Raw genomic sequence first — 20,523 nt, 5'->3', positions numbered from 1 at the left:
ACCTCATTGCTCTTTCCTCATTTTGTTTTGTTTTGTTTGGTTTGTTGTCTTATTTTTGTTTTTATTTTTAATAAGATTTTTTAGATACGAGGAATATGTGTTTTGAAGTGAAATGACAAGCACAGTTAAAAACTGTGTTCTCAATCATCAAAGACTTCACTAAGTGCCTTGAGATATTAAAAAAATAATAAATCTATTTTATTAGTAATAAATGTAATATATGAGTAATTAGAAATTGCATCCTGCCCTTCACTGATAAACTGGAGGACAGGGCACGTAAATTTAGAACAGTATTCACTGCTAACTTTAATGACAAAACTATAAATAAGTATTTGGGTGGATCCTATCTCAATCTGTTTATCTGTGTCATAAAGCCACAACCTCATTTGTGTTGTACAAAATACCCCTTGATTGTTTCAGGGCTGATTAGTTTATTACCAGAGCATGTGGTCTGTTGGATGGATACACCTCTGTTGTCTTTTTCTCAAATTCTGAAGAAAACAGGATGAAAGGCCTTGACAGGGTATGATAGGGCTGTGACAGGACTCAGAGGGGTATTTTGGGTGGTTTATTTTGTCTCCACAGGGTTTTCTAATCTTTAGCAGATATGACCTTATGAAGAGAGGGACAATTTTTGTTCATAAAAGCTGTTTATGTAATGACCAGTGTTGTTTCTTACATGCCTAATCATGGAACCATAGAATGATCTGGGTTGGAAGGGATCTTAAAAATCATCTCATTCAAGCCTCCCTGGCATGGGTCCACCATCCCAGGTTTCTCCAGGCTGCATCCAACCTGTCCTTGAACACTTCTGGGATGGGGCAGGCACAGCTTCTCTAGGTAACCTGTGCCAGGGCTCTCCACTCTCACAGGGAAGAATTTCTTCCTAACATCTAGCCATCCTCCCTTCTGTCAGTGTGAAGACATTCCCTCTTGTCCTGTCATTCCAGGCTCTTGTTCCTTTTGAATATCTGGAACCTCTTGGAAAAGTTTACTTAGGGCCTGAGGTGATGACTGTCAGCAGTAGCCCTGTGGTTGTCTATATATACACACTTGGCACGTTTTTTGTAATTTTCTTAGGTTGTCAGGGCTATTTGAGCTCAAAAATGGAAATCCAAAGGTGTTTCTCTTTATTTATGTCAAGTATGCCAAAATGTGTGGCTTACCTGACACATTCTCAAAGGAGTGCAGACTCTGCTACTGATCCAGTCCTCTGGTCACTCAGATTGTGCCCTGGTAGCTGTCGAGAGGCTGTGGACTCCAATTACTCCTCTGGGTCAATCCTCATCTCAGATGAGCCCTGGGCCAAGATCAGGGGCCTGGGGCTGTACCTGCTCTGCATCACAGCAGACACTGAAGCTCAACTTCTGTGGAAAGTTGAGATGGGAAGTTGCGTTTAATAATCCTAAAGATTCTTTCCCCTTTGTTTCTTCCTGTGTTAAAAATTCTGGATCTGCACATGGACAGCTGATACAGATATTCCCTTTTCCCTCCAGCCCCTTGCTTTGATGCCTGTGTGTGTTGCTGCTCCATGGCTTGGGTTCTCCTGCAGCAGGCTGGATCCCTCCTGCTGAAGTGCAAGGAATAATAACTCAAATTAGAGCTCTACATCTTGGGTCCCTCTCTAGTTATGGCAGGAAAGAAGTAAAGATTACAGCAGAAGTGACTGTATTCCACAAATCTGAGTCTGATCTCTTCAGGTTTACAGATTTCACTATTAAGGAAAAAAAGGATAAAAAGTCCTAGATTTTCAAGTGGAATCAGGGCTGTCATAAGCAGGTTGGATCTTAGCATCACTATGTGGAAAGAATTTCTGTAACAGAAGCAAATGTTTAAGGACTTTGTGTCCTGCACCTTTGAAATCTGGAATGCTGAGCACGTCTCCTGGGTGGGCAGCTGCTCCAGCAGAGAAAAGAGCTGAAGCCAGCAACAGAAACTTTATTGCAGACCCCCATGCCCCTGAGAAGCCCCTTTCCTTTCCTGGGTACAAAAATTGGCAGTTTCTGAAGTGAGGGTTATTACAATTTTAATATCCTGCTCTGCTTATATGTTCAGACAGTCCCATAGTTTTTCACAAATATGGAAATTATTGTCTGAGAATGAATTCTTAAAATCCCATTATCATACATAGTAAAAAGGGATGAAGAAATCCTACCTAGGGCAGCGGTGGCTGATGATACTCATAAAATAAGCTATAAACTCCTGGAGCCCCTGTGACCAGAGGGGCACAGCAGGATTGAAGTCTCCATCCTCATCTCCCTAAAGTGTGGGAATGCTGTGTGAGTACATCAGGAGAGGTGTTGTTCTCACCTCCATGTGCTCATCTTTCCCTGGAGGTGCTGCAGCCCCAGGGCACAAGGGATCAGGATGTGTCCTGTGGCTGGGGATCTGTAGCTCTGTCTCAGTAATTGGAGGGATCTGTAGTTGTGTATCAGTAATTGGAGGGTAATTGGCTGATAAGAGCAGGAGAGATGGTGGTGGTCTCATGGGGGTATGAACAGGGTGTTTCTCTGGTCTTATTATATTATATCCTATGAGACATTACTTTATGAGATATTATTTGAGAGCTCATGAGCATTTACAGGAAAGCAGCAGAAATTCTGGTTTGGGTTACACTTGATATTGTTCAGGTTTTGCATATAAGAGCCTCGGGTATGGCTGGTTTTACCTATTTTTTTATTATTATTTTATTTTTGACAGTCATTGAGTTGGCCTGGCAGTGGGATACCCTGCTTCAAGCATTTCACATGAAATTCCCATGTTTTATGAGGGTAGAGGGGAAAAGACTTGCCTATGTGCCTGCTTTGTAAAACAGGAATCACACTCTCTCTCCTTCAAATAAAGGGCATTTATGACTGATAATATATTTCATTCCCCAAACCTTAAAATCAGAGGCTTAAGTGTAATTTTGAACTTGACATTCACTGATTAAAATTTAAAATTTAATAGAGCTCTGTATGTGTCCAGCTATAGGGAAAGTGGTGTCCAACTTCCAGCTGGTTGCTCCATCTGTTAAAACCTCTCTGTGTGACTGTGGGGCTGCTCAGGAGCTAACAGGGAAAGTGGTGAGATGGGGTGTTTTGGAGAAGGAGGCACCAATCCCCTCCCTGTTTTGGGAAGGTTTTCACCTCTCTTCTGGGTGATGCTTTTTGCCTGCATCATCCCATGGGCATCATCCTCATTGGGGTCAACAACACCACGGCAGGCTGTGCTGGCAAATGAGAGCAAGAAAAGCTCTCAATAAGCTGGTGCCTTGACAGAAACTCTTTAAGGCAAAGTTATTTTTAATTTTCTTTTCTTTAATGCCTAGTCTGTCTCTGGCCCAGAGAAAGCTGAATGGCAGTAATGTTTGTTTGCTGTTCCTTCGCTGATTCTCTCCCTTGCTTTTATTATTATTTGTGTGGTAAATGCCACAGTTCAAGCAGCTGCAAAGCAACAGTCTTGTTCAAAGTGTTTGCCAAGGGTATTTTCAAGGCTTCTTTAATAAAATGAAATAACTAGTGAATATTTATCTTTTAACTCCCATTTAAATTGTATGTCAGAGTATAATAGAAGCTGACTAGGATGTTATCTGCTGAAGAAGAACTTCTTGAGGTGATTTACATCTTTATTTATAACTTTTCTGAAAAAAAACATTAACTGAGTCTCTAAGTTGGGTTTTAGAATCTGTGTATTTTGACTTGGATAAAGAGAGGAGTTTGTGGTCCTTCCATAGGTGAAAATATGATATTTGTTGCAACTAGATATTATCTGGCTTGATGCTTCATCTCCATGGATGGGAAACAACTCCCAGTTTTCTGACTGGAAGCTGTCTGTATGACACAGGCAAAGGCTTTGTCAGTCAGGACTTTTGGGGAGTTTGTGTAAGATAAAATCTGCCTCTTCATTGGCAGCTTCATTACTGAGTTAAATTTACCCTCTTTTCCTTTTAAAGGATCTTTGCAGAATATATACTGTAAAAATACTTGGATTCTTCAGAGCACAAAGACAACTGCCTTCACCTCCCTTTGTCTCCCACAGGAAAACCTCACCCAACTCTGAAAAAGACAAAAAAACTCCACAAAATGTCCTTCTGTCCTCTGTTTCCTGCTAAGGTCTGGCTGTCCCCATCCTCAGCAGCCAGACAACCTGAGCAACACTTGCAGAGCACAAAGATCGTGTGCCAGCACCAGAAAAGCTCTGTAAGTATAAAAAAAAAATATAAGTAACCCCAAGTTTAGCCTCAGACAGTAAATTTCTTAATTCCCTTCATGAATAGTTTCTTGTAGGAGTTAATTACATTTCTAAAGCAATGATTGATTATCCTGATGTGGCTGAAACCACTGCAATTAAATATAAGAGCCTAGAGAACAGTGAGAGCAGTATTAACATGCAAAATACTCAAAGAACTGTTTCTTCCAGCTCCTTCCTGCAATGTTTCTACACCTACTTCTGCTTATCTCCTTTTCTTTTACAGTTAGGAAAGTTAGTAATCACAAGTTGACCTGACCAACACAGCCACTGTTTATATGATATTGTGAAATATTTCAGCATTGATATATTTCTGCTTACATTTCGGGTTTTACATTAAATCTGAACAGCACAAATCAAGTATTTAAGTGTCTCTAAAGCAAAATATCCTTTCCTCTATTGTTTTGCCTACTTGGATTTGTTGATTTTTAGCCACTGATTGTTGGGAAAAAAGGTATTTCAGGAAGTAACTCCTTAAACTGAGAGTTAGGTGTCTCGGTTCTCCCTGTTTTAAGGCAGGCTTCAGTAGCTTTAATGAAAACTCTGTACATTTCTCTTGGTTCACAGATGAAGGAGATGTAAAATATTTTTTAAAGTTTGAAACCAGCTCATCTTTTGGCACAAGGGATCTATTCATAAGCAAACATTGTTTTTAGCATTAAAGCTGAGCTAGTACGAATTGTCCCAGTCCCACTGAGCTCCATCAGTCTGTTCCAGTTGGGAACAGAGCTGACATGTCTGGCAGAATCCTGCATAAGGCTCCATTAACGCACCTGAGTATGAGGTAAAATCCAGCAGTGTGACCACAAACTCTTCTATTTTTATCTTTTGAAAGATTTGCTAATTGTTCTGCCTAATTGGACCTTGTAGAGTCTGGAAAAGTAGTCTAATTTCCTGCTTCATGTAGCTTTTTTCCCTTTGCTGTCAAAAATGCCCCAAACATCCATTAGTTTCATTTGCTATATAGACAACAAATTAATTTCTTATTGTTTTCCTGTCATTGTGCTTGCTGCAGATTTAATTAACAGCAAGTAATCTCTCTATATTATTGCTGCCTGTTACTTTTGTCTTTATTTATTTATTTACTATCTTATGTATTCATCATGATTAATAGCAGTATTTTTTATCATATAGGTCCAACCTCCAAATCCTTTGCTGGATCCCCAGATGGCCTTTGGTAGTGGCAGATTTTCACCTCTGCCTCTGTGTCCCTTGGGAAAAGGCTGTAAATCCAGGATGGAGGTGCTGCAGTGGTGTCAGCAGTCACAGCACCCACTGCTGGGACTCCAGCCTGTGCCTCTGTCAGTGAACAGCTACTCCCACTACTCCCAGGGAAACTGCATACCTGCCAGCATGATTTATGGTTTTCTATTGCTGAGCTCCCAGTCAGATAATCTTTCAGTGTCCACTTTTCTGCAGTACTGCGTAAAATATAATTAAAATTTAGAATTCAGTAATACCTGTCAGTTTGGGAAATGCCTTGTTTTGGGGAATGACTTCTTTTTGGGAAGTGGACAGTTAAGGGCATGGAGGGGTGGCAGCCCTTGGAGAGCAGCACGTGGTGCCTCGGGGGGTGTGGATATGTTTAATGAATAAATCATTAATGTAAGAGCTGGTTTTGGCACAACTGACATTCTCCAGGCTGGCAGCTGGGAGATATTCCATGTCCCCTCCTGATCAGGTTCAGTGACTCTGATGGTGTTTGTAGCTTCTTCTCACCCTCTTGGCTGTTACAAAGTGGAACTTAAACCACGTTTACAAAATGAAAAGCATCATTTTCTGCACCCTGAAGCAGCTGTTGTGCAGTGGGTGCTCACAACAGCTCCTTCCCTCAGTGCATTGGTACCACCAGGTGTTCTGAACACCTCCCGTGCAGGATTTGAGAGTGCCTGATGCCAGCAGGTAAGGAAGCAAGGGAGGATGGATTTACTAGAGAGAGGCAGGAATTCACTGCTGTGCCCTTTATTTGTGGTAGGGGCACAGAGCCTCCACCAGCACCAGGAACATGTTAATGGCTGCTCTGGAATGAAGTGCTGAAATTTCCCTGGTAGGAACTTTTTCAGCATGTCATGGGGTGAAACTTCATCTTATCTGTTTTTCCTCACACCCTGGTTTCTGAGCTTTTATTATAACAGAGCACTCTTTATTATAACAGAGCACTTTTATTACAACAGACTCCTCTGAATATTTGATTAATGAAAACTGGCCTTTTGCATGGGTGCACAGTGCAATATTTCATAGTTGGTATTAGGCGCTGTGGTGAGCCCAGCAGCTCTGCAGAGACAGGGATTATGCAGCACAATGATAAAGTATAAAAGGTGATGTGAAGTTCGCAAGGGAGGAAGGAAGAATAAAAAGAAGGAAACCACAGACAAAGGTGTCTGGGTTTTACAGCTTCTTGATACAGCAGCTGCATTACAATTCTGATGTACAAGTGCAGCAGAAGCACTGAAACACCAGATTGAATGAGGCAAATTTGCCTTTAGGACAAACCTCCCCTTTATTGACATTTGTATAACCATGTGGTGATCTACAGATAAACCCCCCCTGCAGAGCTCTCTGGCACTATTGTAACAGGTGAGCAGAAATTTCCAGATCCAGGTAGCAGCAGCTGGGATGGATGGGTATCCTTTGGTTATCCTTCTCCCTCCTTAGAAAGCAAGAAATGCCAAGCTCAGATAAAATAAGTGTATAAATCATTGCAAATGTGTATAATATTTATGGTGCTAATTTATAATGTTGGATTTATTTCCTGCCTGGTGAGAGAGAGTTTTTTCTGATGCCCTCAGTGGCTGCTGCTTCCCAGTTTATATCACTTGTTGTCATTTTTTATATCCCTTGAAAGGCTATGTATGAAAGTGGAATTTGTACCAACACATTACAGTATAGTTAAAAATAATTTTGGTGGTTGTCCAGGTTTCCTCCTGAAGGAACAGCGGGCTTTTTCTCGGAGGACTGGTTAATTGGGACTTTGCTGAAAGGTATAAGTGTATTTCAAAATCTAAAATGAGTGAAGGACTTGGCAAGGCAGAGGATGAAACAGTATAAAACACAATCCTAAATTTTGCAACTGCACCCAGTTTCAAAACTGGGTTCCCCATGGAAGATAAATGATCTTCCCTTAAGAAATGTGTCTTCCTTTTTGTTATGGGGAATTGTGATCAAAAGTCCTCCAGTTTGTTCACCTTTGTGAGAAGTTGCAGCTTTCTCTGGAGCAGAATGAGGGACATTTGTGCTGGTGCAAGCACTGGTGGGCACGGAGCAAGGTTGGAGGTTGGGGTAGGAGGAAAGTCATCCAACCCACAGTGCTTGCACTGCAATTTCTAGTGGTGAGCGAGCTGTGATATTTTTTCTTCTTTTTTAAGATACATCTGGACAAATTAACATCTAAAACCTGAGTTATGTTCAGACCTTGTTCTTTGAGATGATATTCCTGAGGCCAGCAAGACAGCGCAACTATCAAGGTGTCAGGTCAAACCATTTCACCTTGAACCCCAGGTGTGAATTATTCAAGGCTGCCTCATTAGTATTCATCGATATAACCTCACTTGTCACTCATCAGAGGTTATATTTTCCGTCTATGCCCAATTCTTCCTTTCCACGTCCAGACCTCCCAAACCCTTGTATTTTTTAATAAGCATTGAATTACAGGGGCACAACTGATGGTGTTTCTTCCCCTCTCTGGTACTGGAGCTTTTCATTTTTATCCAGGCCTCCTAATGCCAAGCAAACCACAGCAGAAGCTTTTATGGATAAGAAAACCCATGAAGAACAGGGAGAAGCCATTTGCTGGGAAGATCTTGTTTTTTCCAAGGTTACACTGCAGCAGACTGAGATCAGGCTGTGCAGACTGGAGAGCTCTGGTCCCATTTGGTCTGGAGAGAGGAGCAGTTTGGAGGAAGCAGTGAGGGACAGGTTGGTGGTGAGTGATTGAAGCAGGAGGTGATCTGTGAAGGTAGGGACAGATGGAGTGTGCAGGTGTTCAGCTGCCGAGGGCTTGGCGGGGGGCTGGGAAGCTTGAGACTCTTTTACTGAGAAGTTGCAAGGATTTAAACATAGCAGATTTTTTTGGCTGGGTTTTTTCCTTCATTATTTGGAAGCTGTGTTTCTATGTGTGCCTTATCAGATGCATGAGAACCCCTTCTTGCTAAATCATCAGGTGATAGAAGGGATGCTGCTGGGGTCAGGGGGTGCTTCTCACAGCTCCAGCAGGACTTTTCCTGGTGTTGGCAGTAATGGATGTTGCCTGTCTGCCTTCTTTGTCCTTGTTTGGGGTGTTGCAGTTCTTTGAAAAGCAAACATCATTCAGAAACGGGGGCTTCTGCCCAACAGCACCCCAGGGACTTACCAAGGTCCCAAATGTGGTGGAGAAGGTGGCAGGAAAGGGAGAGAGATTCAGAGAGGAGAAGGGAGGCCCAGCATGAAGCAGGGATCTGGCCGAGGGGAGCAGGAAGGAATATTTGCAGGGAGGAGCAATGGGTTTTTGTGACATCCCATATCCTTGATCTTAACTTGAATACTCTCCCTAGGAATGGGGACAGGAATGGTGCCTGAACACCTGAAATGGGCTCTGCTGGAAACCCTCATGGTCTCTGGACTTATAAATTTCCCCAGGAAATGGAGAACTAAGAAAACCACATTCAGATTCCTACCTGCCCATCTGTTTCTGCTTCCCCTGTGACTTCTGAACCTGTTTCAAGTGCATCCTGACACTGAAATGGATGGGCTCAAAATTACCAGGAAAATTTGTCAGAATAAATTGTGGGCTGGAAGAGGGAACCTGACCATCACCAGAAAATCCATACATAGCAGTGCCACAGGAAAGCAGGCATTGTACACTCTTGTTTTGCCTGGAACATATTTTGCCTGCTGGCACCAGGACAGCCATGCAGATGTTTTGCCCAGTGGTCATGCCTTCAACACAGCTGGGAGCAGGTTCTGATGGGGGAGAAGCATTGCTAGGCCAGCTTGGGCCATGCTCTGTCATTGCAGAGGCACTCACAGGTGGGGGGAAGGTTTTGGCAGCTGCAGGCACCAGGAGAAAACCCTGTGTTTTCATACAGCCAAAATTATAGAGTGAGAATACCAGTGTTCATCATCCCCAAGTTTCCTTTAGTAGTACTCAGTTCCATTCTGAAACGAGATTGAATGCAAGTAGTGCATTTTAATTACAAAATTAAAACATTTTAGGAAATAATGAATTTACACATGATAACTACAAATTGTTTAAAGGTCACTGGGTAAGGACTGTTTAAAAATCTATTAAAGATTTTGCATCCACAAGATTATGTGATCAAATTGTTTGCTCATTCAGCAGTGAGCTTCTCTGAGTTTCTCAGATTTATTCTTGGGTAAAAGGAAGTGGAAGGGGCCTTTTCAATTACCTCTTTTAACATTTCATTTTACCTTTAAGGTAATGTGGAAGCTGGCAATCTAACCTTGATTGCTATTGCAGTGCTGACAGTGATGATTACAGATCTTTAATATCCAATGGAAAAATTCAATCTGCTCTACCACTGGCACTGCTCTGTGTAATGTGGTTTTTGATTCAACATGTTTGTGTGTCTGTGTCCTGCTCTGAAGCTGGGCAGACCTACAAGGGGCTTCTCATGCTTTTTCTGCCAGATCTGTCTCTTCTCCAACCTGTGTCCTTCCCACAGCCAGAGCAATTCCAGTCTCTGCTGTGTGAGTCCCATATCTGGTTGTATCCTCCATGCAGAGCCAGAGCTCGTTCTTGTGCTCTTTAAAACTGAAAGCAAAGTTCTCACTGGTGGAATGAAGAGCTGGTGCTGGACTGGTGCAGCAGGGAGTTTGTCCTGTTTAACTTAAACAGTGGCACCTCTGTAGCAGGGAGAGAAAAGAATGGATTTAGGGTGACTCAGCTGCTGATGGTTGGGATTGACAGGCTGTCCATGGAAATTGTGAAATCATCATCCCCAGAAGAGTTCAAAAACCACTCAGATGTGGTCCTTAGGAGCATGGCTTAGTGGTGGACCCAGAAGTGCTAGGCTAATGTTTGGACTCTGTGATCTTAGAAGTCTTTTCCAACTTTAAGGATTCTATAATTCTGTGTGGAAGCCCTTGATGCTATTAGCACAGGGCAATTTCTGATAGTAGGAACCTGTGCAGAGTTCAGTACCCCCATTGCAGCTGTTCTTTATCTACAGTGCCTTCTCCTGGGCCATTCCACGCTGGTTTTCCCCTCCTCCACAACACATCAGGGCAGCAGATGGGGAGGAGGAAGCAGGGCCCAGCTGAAATCTGGGCATTGCTGTTCCCATTTCCAGAACTTGGAGCTCATGACATCCAAGTACCTTCCAATTCTTTCCAATAGAATCAGCTGCTGTTATCTTTGCTTCTCTGGCTGAATGAACCAACACAATTTTATTAAATTAGCCATTTGTTATGTCTCTTGTACACCATGGAAAGCAATTTTGGAGACTAATGGCTGCAAGGGCCCTCACAATAGCAGCGTGAACTCTCCCTGCTGTAGGCAGTCTTGCTGAGGACAGCATCACCAGCACTGGTGTCAGGAGGGAGGAGATGACAGAGCAGAGGTGACACACAGCACCTCCCCTCTTAGAAATCACCTGAACCCAGGCCATACATAACCAGGAAGGTGTCCCTTCATGTAAAATCAGACCCTGGAAGAAGTTTTGTTATTTTTCCTCTGTCTCACAGCCCACTTGGGCTGCCCTAGTTGTCCTTTGGGAAAGGTGCTGTGGCTGCTTCAGCAGAGAAATGCCTGACCTCTTTAGCCTGCCCAAACCATATCCCTTAGAAAGGTAAACCAGCCAGGGCTTGAGAATATTCCCCATCTCCTTCTGATATGATAGAAAGACAAAGCCCTTGAAGAAGACAATAGAGACTGTAAATAGAAAAATACGATTTTTTAAAAGCAGTAGATGGAGGGAAGGATGGCAAGCCATGTGGTGGAGTCAGGAAATCTCTTTCCTTGAGGAGGAGGGAAAGAAGTAAGTGCAACTCTGGTGGAGATGGCAGCAGATAGGCAGCATTTGTGCTACTGGACCCCCTTTGCTCTGCCTTGGAGCACCCCTCTTCCATGCTGCAGCAACCCCTGCTTCATTTCCAAATGGTGCAAGAGGCAGGTGTCTGCCAGCCCCTGCACTGCTATCCTCCTCCTGGCACACCATGAGCTCTCATCCTTTTCCAGCAGCATCTGAGAATCAGCTTTTTTATTCCCAGAGTCTCCAGAGATGGTAGCTCTAAAAATGATGTCTTATCCTGGGTCCTGTCTCTGCAAGTAGGTGGAGTTACAAATGGCACCCCTTCCAGAAGGTCACTGGGTTCCCCTTCTGCAGAGGCACCAGGATATTTATGGGGCACCTCGCAGCATTTCTGTCAGGATCCCTTCTCCTAATAAATGTGTTAGAGATTTTGAGCTTGGTGCACAAGAAAGATTGTAAAGCCTGCACAATAAATCTGCTTGTATTAATTCAATGGCTCTCTTGTGCAAAGCCTTTTTACTGCTACCAGTACCCAATAAACACAAAGCAAAGTCAAAGCACAATGATATTTTGGAACAACTTGTGGGTGATGCATAATGCTGAGGAAGCCCTCACAGACAACATCAGCAGAATCACAGCAGATGTTCAGCCCTAGCAAATGAGGAGCTTTTTTCTATGAGCAGAGGCAGAGGATGCCTAGCAGTGCTCCAGGTGGTCTGGTGAGCTGTTTCCAATAGAGGACAGTGTTGCACAGTCACACTGGCTGCTTATGAGTTAGGATTCAGAATCCAAAGCCGTAACATTATCCAGTTTAAAAATCCTGTCCCAGTTCCTTAATAGCCTGAGTTGTCCTGTTTTTTTAAATTCTTCCTGTGAAGTGTTTGATCCCAAACTTCCCCACGCTGTGCTGGGTTCTCTGGCAGCTCTGTCTGCTGCTGTTTCTTTGCCTTTTCTGATGGGTCCCAGCAAATCTCACTGGCTCACAAGCTGTAAGACCAAACTGAAAGGGAAGGGCATCAGTGGATGTAATACTGCCCAAATGGAGTGAGTGACTGAGCAGTTGTACCTACCTGTCTATTCTTGACATTTTCAGTACCTTGCTTAATACATTCTTTGTTGTTGAAAATACTTTGAGCATCCTTCTAGTTTCTCTTTTTCTGGAGCATTTTGACTGGTGTCTTTAGTATAACCTTGGGTATGTCTCAGGGAAGTGTGTTGCCTTTGTCCAGGGAGGTGCACAGAAGAATTTCAGGGGGCTTTCCTAATTTAAACACCCATTACAAGGTTACCTCTAACTGCCAATGGGTGTTTTTGTAAGGAAAGTGACATCTTCAGCACTTTCTTTCACAGAGTGGGCTGAGAAGTTCATAAATTAGTATGAGATTACAAATTCAGGAGCTAAATTGCTTGTTTGTGACTCTGTGGTGTGAACAGCAGGCTCTGTTCCTGGTGCTGGGATCTTTCACCTCTTAAGAGCACAGGTGGTTCCTACTGCTGGAGGGTGCTCTTCTCTCTCAGAAAATGAAGTATTCTGAAATTTAACCAAAAAGCAGGTTTGTTTTTTATTCTGGGCTGAAGTTGTTGCAGTACCACTCACCTTTAACCTGAAGGGATGGACACTTGTCTGTGCCATCACCCACTGCCAAATACCCAGGGAGAAGCCAGCAGCACTTTGTATGAGATCAGATACTGCTTTCTCACCCCATTCCACACCAGAGGTTTATTTGGCAATAGTATCAGGAAAATAGGGAAAATCTCTTGACAAATTGGACAAATAGATGCTGCCAATAAACCCCATAAGCAACAAAACCTTCTTTATTGCACTGTGAAGCTGCATTTTATTGGTGAATTAATAGGAATAACCAAACTATTTTAGTGGCTAACTGGGAACAGTATATTAGTAGCAGTATTAATAAGTGTGGAGTGACAGGAGACTTGTAAGAGTGAGAAAATGAGATACAATATTTATCCCTGGTGCAAAATCTCTTTTATTATTAAAGACATTGGGTTAACTAGGGGTAGATTTAATACTTCAACTCTATTTTTATTGGATAATTAGTAGTGAGCAATCCCAACCCTGGGACAAGGACAGAAATCTGAAAATCAAGGAAGTTGTGAAAGGAGGGGAAAGAAAAGGAAAAGAAGTGTTTGGTTTGGGGCTTTGCTTTCTGCCTTTTTACAGAGTCAGCCACAATATGAAACTTTGCTGGTGCAGGTGGAGGGACACATGAGGGAATGAAGACCAGTCCAACTTCCCACCCGTCTGTGAGATAAGCCCTTGTAGGAAGATTTTCTGGATTTCCACTAAACACCTCACTCCCCACCAGCTTGTGCACTGCCAGGTCTGATGCAGGGGAGAATAAAAAAATGCATCAGCTCTGTTATAGGTAAAGGTCTGTCTTGAATTTTGCTTCCCAGATAAAAGCAGTTAGCAAGAGCAAAGAATGTGTGATGCTATTTTCAAACAATGAGAATAAGATCTAAATGCTGGAAGTTTGGAAAGGCTCTGGAGGTGTAAGGGTTGAGGAGGGCAGACAGGATGCCAGCATTTTGGGCAGCTGGAAATGTAAACCACCCTTCCCTGGGCTAATTGTGCAGAAAAAGAGCCTAGTACTGCAGTTTTCTCTGCAAAATGGGGTGACTGTGCAGCAGCACCAGCATTTACTGACTATGGAGTCTGCTTATTTCCCCCTATTTTTTATTATCAGCAAAACCTTAATTAAAGCTTACCTGCCCCCTTCTGCCTACGTTTACAATGCAATAAATTTTCACTCTCCCTGTGTAATCTGCATCTCAAACAGTGCTGGGCTCTGGCAATGGGAATTATTGATTCTTTGAAGAAATTAGAGCAGCATTTGTTCCAAAGAAAACAGGGATTGAGAGGTGTACATGTGTGCATGCCAAGTGTTAAAATGTCCCCTCTCTCCACCAGCACTCACTTGTCCGTGCTTTATTGAGCAGCACGTTTCCAGGTTAGAAACCTGGTACAATTATTTTAAAGTGATTGATGGGAGTCACGAGGAGCAGGAAGAGGAATTTGGACTGAATTTGATTCCTTACTTTCCAAAACCAGCAGCTTTTGTTTGGTTTTTTTCCTCTGTCTCAGTTGTAGGTCTATTTAAAATGGAATGCAGGAAAAAAACAGTCTCTTAATGATTTAAAAAGTAAGTGAGAAATCACTTTGCAACATTTAGCTGATTTTTCTGTTTGAGTATAGGAGCAGATGTGGCTGTGAACAGTAATTAAAGGTGGAATCAATGGGTTCTTGGCTGTTGTGAAGTTAAAAATAGCTAGAAATGGAGTGAATGAATTATTTGAAAAATATTGCCTGTCAGATTACTCCTACCCTGAAAAAATGTACAACACAATTCATTAAAAGAGTCTGGAAATGAAAATTGGCTGCTTGTTTAAAGTTTGTGTTAATTTGTCATTAATATTCATTGACTTAATGAAGGCCATAACTGCTGCAGCATCTGGCTGACCTCAGATGAGGCTCTGTGTGCTCTAGTGCACTCTACAGAGGTTTCTTAAATGCTTTAATTTAATGAATATCACAGCCACGTTCTCATCTGCTGTAAACTACAGTGAGATCAGTGCACTCGTGGTGGTGAACACCCAGCCAGGACTGTCAGGGATCAGAGAAAGCCCAGCCCCAGGGTGTAACCCAGCAGGGGCACTGCTGCAGGTGGGAGCTTTGTGGTACTGCCCAGGGATGAAAGAGCTAAAACGCTGTGAGCAGGAGGAGGACTGAGCTGCTGAGTGACATGCAAAGGCTGTGACTTCACTGTTCTCACCCGGTGATGGAGAGATCAGTCAGGAGGGTGATGAGAGTCGTTCCATCACTGCTGCAGGCACAGCCCGGCTGTCTCACAGCTCCTGCTTCTCCAAAAAATGAGCAGGACCCTGCACACAGGTGGTGGAGGAGGTGTAAACCTGCACCAATGTGCAGCTGTGTGCCAGGGATTGCATTGCAGCTCCCAAGGGCTTGTCCTGAGCAAAACTAATGTCCCTGATCTTTTCCAGTGCCAGCTATTGACTGTTGATAAAGATGTTTTATCTCTAGAGTTAAGCAGATAGAATATTAAAAGACTGTATGTGGTGGAGAACAAACCTGGTTTTAAACATGCTGCATCTTATCCCCCTACATAATGAGGAGAGGAGGAGAACATCCTTAATCCTGTATCTCCTGGGTTTGTGTCCTTCTGTAAGCTCTCCCAAAGCAACAGCCTGCAACATTATCACAGAATGGTTTGGGTTGGCAGGGACCTCACAGAGCATCCAGTTCCAGCACCCTGGAATGGGCAGGGACCCCTTCCACTATCCCAGGGTGCTCCAAACCCCTCCAACCTGGCCTGGAGCACTTCCAGGGATGGGGCAGCCACAGCTTCTCTGGGTACCTTGTGCCAGGGCCTCCCTACCCTAACAGTAAAGACTAAAATTAAAATCAATAAATAAATCAAAATGCATGTAAGTGTATAGTAAAAGATAGCTTTATATTTATTTTTGTCCCATTCACGCAGTATTTTCTGTTTCAGTTTTGAACCTGTGTGATATTGTAAGGGTTAAATTTAAGGATTTTTTGAGGATTAAGTTTAAGAATTTTTCAGAATTACCAGGTATTGGAGAAATAAGGCTGGGTATTTTGTTTTATGTCATTTTTGTTTGTTTGTTTGTTTTGTTTTTTGTTGCTGCTAAGATGAGATGTGATTCTTGGGTGTGGCAGTAGATGGTGTTTAACCAAGCAGGAACAGGGGGATAAACTGGAATTCCAAAGAGAAAGTCAGTGACTTGAATAAAAAAGAATTGTGGTTCAAGTGTTACCCAGATGAATGAGCTATGCATTCTTGGCTCAGAAGTTTTTTTGAAAAATTCAAGTTTCAATACCCCTTTTGTTTTGAAAATCAATAGCACTGACATGAAACCTGTACTTAAAAACAAAAAAGAAAAAAAGAAAAAAGAGTGTTTAGATTCTAGTTCTGCCCCATCCTCAGCCCTTATATAATCAATAATAATAAAGGAATAAATCCAACAACGAACCTTATGGATTCCGAGAAAATGAAAAATATCATGCCTGGTTCCCTTGAGGAATTTCAGTTTATACTAACTGTTAAACAGGAGGAAGATGTTTCTCAAAATGAATTATACTGTCCTTGTCCAAAAGGTTCCCCTCAGTGTGCATGGTATATATGTGAGCATAAACCCTGCCATAAACCAGTGCTGGGTGGAGGGCAGTTCCACCAGCAGGGCTCTCTGGGACAGCTCTTATTTTCCAGGTGAGATAGAAGGGGGATGCTGTGTTTTTATAGCAATAATAAGACATGAGAGGCAGCCAGGTTAATAGATTTGGGGAAAAAACCCACCCCAACTAATATCAAATTCCCCCAAACTAACAGAAAAACCACCACTACCATTCCCCCCTCCTGCCTCTCATGTCCTCAAAGTCCTTCAGAACACTTAGGAAAATTGGGTAGAGTTTCCTTAATACAGCATACTTTAGGTACTCACTTAAAGGTGTATAATCTGCAAATAACTTCCACAAGCTCTTATCTAGGAAAAACCATTCACAAAATTCCCACAAAAAGTATTTAATCTGGCAAGCCATTTTTTTTTTCTTCACATGTTGATGCTGTTTAACATTCTATATGCCAATATAAGTACCAGGAAACTCTGGATCTGGTCAATCTCAAATTCCAAAGCTGTAATTAAAAAAACCCAAACAAACAACACTCATAATAATATTGAAAGGTTAGAAACAAATTAAGAGATCCTCCTGCAGCTGGACCTTAATTCTAAAATACATTTAGAGTGATAGAATTGGCAGCTCTTATATTTTTATTTGGGTTTAGCATTGCTAAATGTTTTCAAACCCTGGTAAACAAGGATATAAGTGCAGCTGAGATTAGTCATCCCAGTACCTAGAAGTGGCACAATTTACCTCAAATGATTGTGATGGAGAAATGTTTGCAACATGAGACACATTCCATTTTCCTTGTCAAGCTGTGAATCAACAGAAAATAGCTGAAGACAGCAACATTAAAAAAAAATAAAGCGTTGAACACCAGCAGCAGCCAAGCTGTGGTGGCAGGGAGAGGCAGGTTGGGATGCTGGAGCTGTGGTGCCACCAACCCTTCTCCTTTTTGGGACCTCTGCTTGGGACATGTCACTGGGCCCATGAGCAACATCTGCTGCGACCTGCTGGATGCTGGAGCTGGAGATTTGTCTCCCCCTGAGCCCATTCCACACAAACAGCAAATGCTGGTGGTCCTGTGTGGGACACCAGTCAGGCAGGACAACTCGATGCACTCTGAGCACAGGTCAGGCATCACCACCATCTCTAGTGTCTGTTCTTCCACCTGCCTGCCTGGCTAGCCTCGATTTTTCCCTTGATAATGTTCTTAGGAACACACTGCCCCAGCCCCATGAGCTGGCAGCCCTTGATGTGGGCAGTGGTTTGGAAAGCTGCTGCTAAACTCTGGGACAAAAAGAAGCAGTCAACAGAAGTGCCAGGATCACCATGTGGGGTCAAGAACCTTTATCTTTTGTGGATTTTTCCAACAGCCCAGCTCTTTCTGTGCTGATGCAAACCAAACCCCAGCTTCAAAAAGCTTTTGTTTAATCAACTGATTTCTCTTTTTTTTTACTTTATTATTGGTTTACATTTTTATGGATGTTGTTTTGCATTACTTTTGTCAAGCCAGTGTTTCTTCCCCTACAGCTAGAACGCTCAAGTGATGTTTGAAATTTATAATGCTCTTTGATTAATATTAAATGTGGAGAACAAATACATTTGGAAGGTCTTTATCTTCTGATAGACTTGGTTGTTTGAGTTGCTGAGGCTGGGGCTCGTGACAGCTCCTTGGGGAGGTGTGGGGTGTCTTTCTTGTTTTCCAAGCCTCATTATGATTGAGCAAAATGTTTCCAGTATTCCTTTTTTTGTTACATCTCTCATATTTTAGGTATTTCTTGGTCCTTTAATATCTTACACTTATGTTTCTTTGTGTAGTTTCTGCTTTTACTTTACTTTTAAAATGAAAAGGTTTATAATTTTTAAGGTTCCATCCTCTGTCCTCTGAGACAAAAGGAGAAAGTCTCCTTATATATTGGAAGTCAAAGTTTGCTTTATGTGCAGTATTATATTAGGCAAAATTTTTCCTCAAATAGAAAACAGATATCTATAACAGCTCTGCTTTATTGCATTTGGAATTAATTTCACATTCCATTTCAAATTAATTTCATATTTTAGGGGAATGACAAATGTTAGGAGAAAAAGGTATTCTTGTGAGTGAAAGATGCATTAAGTATATATGAAAAGAAATGTAATATTTGTGCAAGGTTCTGCAATCTGTTATTTTCTGACCAAAAATCACTTCCTCTGCTTACAAATTGAAGGCAATCAGTGGTATTACGAGTTTCTGCTCTCCTTCTTTCTTTCTTTCACAGATTTCCTCAGCATTCTATGTGCAACTGTTTGCTCAGTGAGATAAGAAAAGTGCTATAGCTGTGAGTAAATATTCCAGGCTTTCAGGAAATCCTGAAGAGTTGTTCAGAACGACACAATGGGGAATTTGGGAACAGAGCACACTTCTGCCAGTGCTGACCAGGGTCAGAGGTTATCAGAGATGAAGGAAAGGATGCTCAGCAGTGATAAGTGTGAGTTCTTTTGATATATTTCAACCTCAGAGATGTTGGCTGTGGTGAATTAGTGGTGATTCTGAGGTGGGACTGACCTTGGACATGTTTGGACCAAGGTTTATACCCTTGTCCAAGGCACGCTGGTAGGTCCATGTGTTGCCGGCTTATGATTTCATTAAACTGTATTAACAATTAAATCAAAACTAAAGATTGACATAAAACCTGGGTGTGTTGGAGGGATTGGAGAAGAGAAAACCTCCCTGTGCCATAGGGAAGAGCTGGTGAAAGCTGGAGATGCTCCCACCCGGAGTTGGACACAAATTGGTGGAGCTTTCAGTAGGGCTCATAAAGGGAGCAGTATTATTTGTTAAAGCAAATATTTGCTTGTCATTTCTCACCTCTGCACATCACTTGTAAAGAAAAGAGCCTTCTTTTTGCCTCTAATATAGTTACATAGACAAATCTTAGGTCCTTCCCTTTGCTGTCGCCTCCTGCAATTGTCTCTGTGAAGTCTTCACATTGGATGACCTCTCCAGAGGCTTAAAATGAATTGCAGAACAAAATGAAACCTGACCTTATGCTGCATGTATCTTTTATGACCAGGGCTTATCTCACCAGACACCAGGAGGAAACTCCAGCTGATGTTTCCTCGCAGGAATGAAGAGACGCTGTTCCTTCAGTGCTTGACAGATGCCATCAACCTTGCACACACATTTCACCCAAACATGACCTCACTGAAGAGCACAGCCAATTCTGCTTTAAGCTCTGTTTTAAGCATGGCCTAGCAGAGGGCTGGGCCACAGCTGAGCGTGGAGGGAAGGGTGTTGTGACGGGCTGGCGGCGCTGAGGCTGCCGCGCGGCTCTGACGGTGATGGGGCCAGGCAGATGTCTCCGACAGCTGTGGCTAATGGCCTGCACACTGGGCAGGGACCAGACCTCCAAACCCTTCCTGCTCCACAGCAAACACTTGGGCTTGTGTGCATGGAAAAATAAAATATAACTTGTTCCTCATTTAGCTTTATTATTGAATTCTGCCCTCACTGGTAAATCAACAAATTGTTGGTGCTCTGCACTTGGAAGTCGGCCTTTTCTGCGTAAGGTTGATTCTTTTCCTTTGTTGTGGTTTTTTTAATGTGTGTTTTTTTCTTCTGTTTCATTTGTTCGAAATGGCTATTTAAATTATTGATAAGATCTTAAAACTGAGCTAATTCACTTCAATTTATCCAAGAGACAAAACTATTTATAATTAACAGAGAAGCAGAGGTCACTTTGGTGTGTAATAACTGCCAAGCCAAATGAATAACAATTATGCAGTTTTTTACGCTAAGCTAGAAATTATGCAGGGACTACCTTCTGAATAGCCTTGAAATGATTAGCAAGAGGTTCAGGTGGAAGGCTCTAGGGAAGGAGAAAAAACATCCTTGGCGGGGGCGGGTCTCAAAAACTGTGCACTTATTTATCTGATTAGGCTGGCTGTGTTGGCACTAGAAACAAACACTCTTTTAAAAGAAACCTTATCTTTAAATCGTAGTGACAGCAGAAGCTATTGTGAGAACATGACCATACATAATTGAAAAGGACAAAGGGTGAGGGTTTTACATAAAAAGAATAGGATTTGATTGGTGGCTTGCTTGTCTGTCAGGGTTTGCTGGGCAGTTCCTAGGGCTGTTGGTGTGCTTGGTTCAGGAGGAGA

The 20,523-nt window shown here is 42.5% G+C and overlaps 1 long non-coding RNA gene across 3 annotated transcripts in view; it reads left to right on the top strand.

The window, feature by feature from the left end:
• Positions 1 to 19,954, top strand: part of LOC134559244 (uncharacterized) — a 50,229-nt gene extending 30,275 nt beyond the window's left edge. For 2 of the 3 annotated variants that reach the window (XR_010082491.1, XR_010082492.1), the window contains 3 exons: positions 4,021 to 4,181; positions 18,639 to 18,848; positions 19,434 to 19,954. This is a non-coding gene — a long non-coding RNA (uncharacterized LOC134559244). The remainder of the gene's footprint in view (positions 1 to 4,020; positions 4,182 to 18,638; positions 18,849 to 19,433) is intronic. The other variant, XR_010082493.1, reaches the window with a different exon arrangement.
• The last annotated feature ends 569 nt before the right edge of the window (positions 19,955 to 20,523 follow it).

The sequence above is a fragment of the Prinia subflava genome, chromosome 16 (assembly GCF_021018805.1).
Source record: "Prinia subflava isolate CZ2003 ecotype Zambia chromosome 16, Cam_Psub_1.2, whole genome shotgun sequence".
NCBI classification, from domain to species: domain Eukaryota; kingdom Metazoa; phylum Chordata; class Aves; order Passeriformes; family Cisticolidae; genus Prinia; species Prinia subflava.
This window is presented reverse-complemented; position numbering and strand designations above follow the sequence as displayed.